The 5,273-nt window shown below is 51.5% G+C and overlaps 1 protein-coding gene across 1 annotated transcript in view; it reads left to right on the top strand.

Moving 5' to 3' along the window:
• The first annotated feature begins 798 nt into the window (after nucleotides 1–798).
• AHNAK (AHNAK nucleoprotein) overlaps nucleotides 799–5,273 on the top strand; it is a 100,510-nt gene continuing 96,035 nt past the window's right edge. The window contains exon 1 of the mRNA XM_077759636.1: nucleotides 799–815. The gene's annotated coding sequence lies outside the window, so the exon portion shown is untranslated. The remainder of the gene's footprint in view (nucleotides 816–5,273) is intronic.

Raw genomic sequence — 5,273 nt, 5'->3', positions numbered from 1 at the left:
ACTCACTGAGTCACTTGGCTCCTTTTTTTTTTTTTTACGTTTTATTTATTTCTAGGAGAGAGAGAGAGACAGTGTGAGCAGGGGAGGGTCAGAGAGAGAGGGAGTCACAGACTGAAACAGGCTCCAGGCTCTGAGCTGGCAGTCAGCACAGAGCCCGACGCTGAGCTCGAACCCACGAACCGCGAGATCAGGACCTAANTCCACAGTTCTCGAAGCCACTCACTGAGTCACTTGGCTCCTTTTTTTTTTTTTTACGTTTTATTTATTTCTAGGAGAGAGAGAGAGACAGTGTGAGCAGGGGAGGGTCAGAGAGAGAGGGAGTCACAGACTGAAACAGGCTCCAGGCTCTGAGCTGGCAGTCAGCACAGAGCCCGACGCTGAGCTCGAACCCACGAACCGCGAGATCAGGACCTAAGCGAAAGTCGGACGCTTAATCGACCAAGCCACCCAGGCGCCCCATTTTTTTTTTTTTTTTTGAGTCACTTGGCTCCTAAGAGCAGGAGGGCGCTTCCCCCAAAGCTGCAGGGCGAGAAGGATGGATGCACCAAGCACACTCGGGTTGGGAGGCAGAGAGAGGGTGGTATCCGAGGCTGCCAGCAGCCCTGGCTGGATGAGAAAAAGCACAGAAGTGGAGCAAGTCCCAGGGCAGGTCAACCCTGGTGCTCCAAGTCCTGGGGCGGGCAGAGGGCACAGGGTGTAGCAGAGGCGGGCCTTCGAGTGACAGGAACCTCAACTATGTGGTGACTCAGGCTCTGGGCAGCCTAGGCCCTTCCTTCACCGCTCAGCCTGATCTCCTTCGACCGGACTTGGGAAGTGTAAGTAGAAGAGGGAGTAGACCCGGGCTGGTCTCTTACCCCCACCCCCACCCCCCTCCCCCAACTGGGGGAAAGGCAGAGGAAGTTGGAAAGGATGGCGGAAAGGCAGATTCCAAAAAAGGGGAGAGGTGGCTGGTGTTCCTCTCCCTCCCTGCTCTCTGCTCCCTGCTGGGGAGGGGAGCTGGCTGGGGCGGCGGCTGCTCGGTTCATTCCAGCTCCCTCCCTCGGCTCCTGTTTACTTACAGTCAGCCTGCCCCGTCCCCAGCTCAGTTCTGAGCTCCTCTTTCCTCCCCTCACGTTCCTCCTTCGCAGCCTCATTCAGTTGTGCTTTGCCGCTGTTTCCCTTAATCTCGGCTCCACATTTCCTCTATCTTCTTGCTCTCCCCGCATCTGCACACCCACACCTGTCTCTGACTATGCTTGGAATCAGGCAGTGACAGGTGTGTCCACCTGTCCCGCTCTCCCTGCTCACTCTGTCCCCTTTCTCTTGCCTGGACGCTCTTCCTGCGCCTCCCAGTGTCTGCACTCAGAGCCCTGCCTGTCGTCTCTTGTTCTCTAATCAGCTTTAACTTGGGTTATGCTTCGGCCTGAAGATTCCAGTTAGGACTGAGTGTAATGGGCGGGTTTCCAGTATCCCGGCTGTCTGACCTGAGTGATTCAGGAACTCCTTATTTGAAGTCCGAGGTTTAAATCCAGGCTGGGATTTGAACTGAGCTGGAATACTTGACTTCGTATTTTGAGCTCGCATGAGGAGCTTGGGGTGTGATGATTTTGCTGAGGACATAATGTTTGCATCCCAGAATCACCCACTAGGTCTGCTGTTCTCTGGGGAAGACAGATTAGGAGGCAATGAAAAGTGAACAGCGAAGGGCCTGATGCTTGGCAGAGATGCTAAGTTCTGGGTGTGTGTGTGTGTGTGTGTGTGTGTGTGTGTGTGTGTGTGTATGGGGTTGGAGGTGGGGTCTGGGAGATCCCAGATGGCTCAGAGAAGGGGTAACAGTCATTTCTCTGGTTCTAAGGCTGACAAGCCAAAGGGCCCTCATGGGAGGGGCAGGGAGTCGGCTTTCAAAGCGACTGCAAACAGATTGCACACTTCACTTCCTTTCTGGGATCACAGTTTAAAAGCCATGATTACTTTTTGAGCAGTCGGCGTCTCGTCTTCCCTGTAATACACTGATTTTAGAGAAGGGGACTGTGGGGAGAAGGGAGGGGTAGGGGAATCCCCTGGCTAGGGGCCTGCCCACAGAGCTCCCTTTGTGGTTGCTATGGAAACGGGCATAATAGGAACAAAACAGAGGCACGTCGCCTGGCAACCGAGGAGCCCAAGGTTTATCACGCACTGTGTGTACACATCAGGGAACCCCCCTGGGGGGAGGAAACAAAACTTCTGGGGAAGCTGGGGTATCCCAGTGATGACGAGTCCTAGAACTCACCTAGCTCTGCCAATGAATCTGTGGGACTGTGGTGTGGGATGCCTCTGAAAAGTGAGGGAGTGTCAGCGAGAGGGCCCAAGTCCTCCTTGATCCCCGGGGAGCCCTTCTTTCGACAGATGAATCTTAAACCTTCAAGAATATGCAGGCTTTTCTTTGCAAACCGTGGGAATCCTTGTAACTAAAAAAAGGGCGTGTGTATCTGTGTGTGTGGGGGTGGATAGGGGGTGAGGTATCCGTAAAAGACGTGGCAGAAAAGATAATGTCCGATTTTCCCAACGCGTAGGACCTGCAGGGAACTCAGAATACATTTCCCTCAGGACCGAGCACCTTGAGGGCAGGGAATGCAACCGGTCAAGTTCTCCATTCCCTGCCCCTGGACTCATGTTGGACACAGAGTAATTGTGTAGCTGCATGAGAGGTCGGTGAGTGGGGTAATTGCTCCCTGGAGGCTGACAGTGAAGGGAAGTGTGGGGTTCGGGAGGCTGTTGTGAAAAGAACAAGCGCTCTGGGCCCAGTTGTACCTGTAGTTCATTCGTTCGTTCGTTCATTCATTCATTCATTCATTCATTCATTCCACAGTGTCCTTCATTGATTGCTGTATGCCAGCCACTGCTCTAGGCACAGGGCAGACAGCAAAGAACAAAAAATTCCCCGCCTTCATGGAACTTACATGCCAGTGGCAGTTTTGACTCTTGCTTCTGAGAGCTGTGTGGCTTTAGGTAAATCACTAACCCTCTCAGACCATTCCTCCCAGAGCATGTGAGGATTAAATGAGCTAATATATGATAGTGCCTGCTGTGGTATTAGACACGATCACCATTAGAGTAGCTTTGGTTGGGGGGGAGGTTGTGAGAGATGGTGGGCTACAGCAGTGGGCAGAAGGAGAAGGCTTGGCAGAGATTTCCAAAAGAGTGTGCGTCTCCAATCACACCATCAAAAATCGTTGACCATAGTCCCTTCCCCTGGGACTGGCCTAGGAAACCCCAGCTCTAGCAGGCACGATCTAGCAGCTTTGTATGGGGCAAGGGTCTGGGCTACCCCATTCTCTACACTCCTCGCTTGGAGGAGCAGGGCAAGAGCCAGTCCCCAGGAACCCCCCCCCTCCCCTCAGGGATCTTGAAACCCTATCTCTGTTTTTTTTCTTTTAGATGTTTTATTTATTTCTGAGAGAGAGAGAGAGACAGCATGAGCAGGGGAGGGTAGAGAGAGAGGAGACACAGAATCAGAAGCAGGCTCCAGGCTCTGAGCTAGCTGTCTACACAGAGCCCGACACGGGGCTCGAACCCACAAACCGTGTGGTCAAGACCTGAGCCGAAGTCAGACGCTTAGCCGACTGAGCCACCCAGGTGCCCCTTGACACCCTATCTCTGAATGCAATACCTGGACAGTAAACCCCTGCTCTATAGCCGCTCAAATCCCAGCCCTTCCTGCCTTCTTCTCTGTTGACCAAGAGGGTGGCTAGAACGAACAATGGAGCAGATATGTTGGCCTGGAGCCCAGGACACTAACCTCTGCTCTTTCACTCCTGGGGGGCTGCCGGAGCCCAGGCTGCAGCGAGGGCAACACACTGGCACCCTAACCCCCCCCCCCACTGTTCCTTTCCTGCTCCTGCCCCTCCCTCCAAACTTCCAAGGCCCTTCTGCAGATGCCCTATAGTCATTGTGGCAAATCAACCGAGCTACCTTTCTGAAAACCGAGATAAATCCACTCCCATTCAAATATGTCCTGGGAAAACTTGCACTTTCAAGGAACCAGATGATTCACTTCATAAGGTTAAAAAATCCTTTGGTTCACTGTTAACAGTGGTTACTTTTTGGGAGAGGGCTTGGGTAGGGGAGGAGGGAGATGTTTACTTTTTATTGTCCTACCTTTCTGTGTTGTTTACATTCCTCACCAGATGGAGGCATTGATTTTATTTAAAAAAGTGTCAACAAGGATTATCTGACCTGGAGCTTTACGGGCCACTTTATCTGTATTCTTGGCCCATTTCTGAAAAGCCGAATAAATGTTACTGAAAATGAAATGAGAATTAAAAGCCGTTGGTCAAGGAAGTAAGTAGCTCTTGGCTTTTGTGTTTTAAAAGCACCCCAAAGTTGAAAAGTTTATTTATTTATATAAATATTTATTTATATAAATATTTGTTTATATACATATTTATTTAATATATAAATATTTATTTAATATATAAATATTTATTTATTACACGTTTATATATATCTATTTTAATAAGGCAGGTTTGGGACCCTGGGTAGCTCAGTGGGTTGAGTGTCCAGCTTTGGCTCAGGTTATGATCTCAGGGTTCGTGAATTCGACAACCCCATCCACTGGGCTTGCTGTTGTCAGTGTAGGACCCGTTTTGGGTCCTCTGCCCCTCTCTCAGTCTCTCCCCCACTCATGCTCTCTCAAGAATAAGCATTTAAATAAGGCAGGTTCTAGAAAAGAGGCACAGAACAAAATGGAGGAGGTGCTTCTTTAGAAAGCCTGGGTCTGTGGCTGTGTTTGTGATGTGTATAGTAGGACTGCCTCTGCCATGGGTTTGAGTCCCTATCTAGGTGCCTGTGTGTGTGTGAGAGAGAGAGGGAATGCGCGTGCAGACACGAGCAAGTGAGAGACGGTAGACACAGAGAGACACAGAGACATAGAGAGAATGCTAGTGCCCAAGTCTCTGCTTTGTCTGTCTTTGCATGTCTATGCCTGTCTGAACGTCTCCACATGTGTCTCCACCTTTCTGTGTCCATTGTATGAGTCTGCACAGCTATGGCTCCTTTGCTGTGTCTTCCCTCCCCCACGGCCTGTACCCTGTCCTGGTAACTGGACCTGGGACACAGCCCCCAGGGCTGGCAGCAGAGTTGGCTGCTGGGTATTTTTAGCCTGTAAACATGTTTGCCATTTCAGAGGACAGGACCGCAGGTCTCAGCCCCAGCCCACTCATGATCTTGCAGCAGGAGAGAGAGCTCCTGCCTGGAGCCGGGTCTTCTCGGGGACCCCTGGGCCGGAGGGGCGGGGGAGGAAGGGGGGGGTGTCT

The sequence above is a fragment of the Crocuta crocuta genome, unplaced genomic scaffold, assembly GCF_008692635.1.
Source record: "Crocuta crocuta isolate KB4526 unplaced genomic scaffold, BGI_CrCroc_1.0 scaffold53, whole genome shotgun sequence".
In the NCBI taxonomy this organism is placed as follows: Eukaryota; Metazoa; Chordata; class Mammalia; order Carnivora; family Hyaenidae; genus Crocuta; species Crocuta crocuta.
This window is presented reverse-complemented; position numbering and strand designations above follow the sequence as displayed.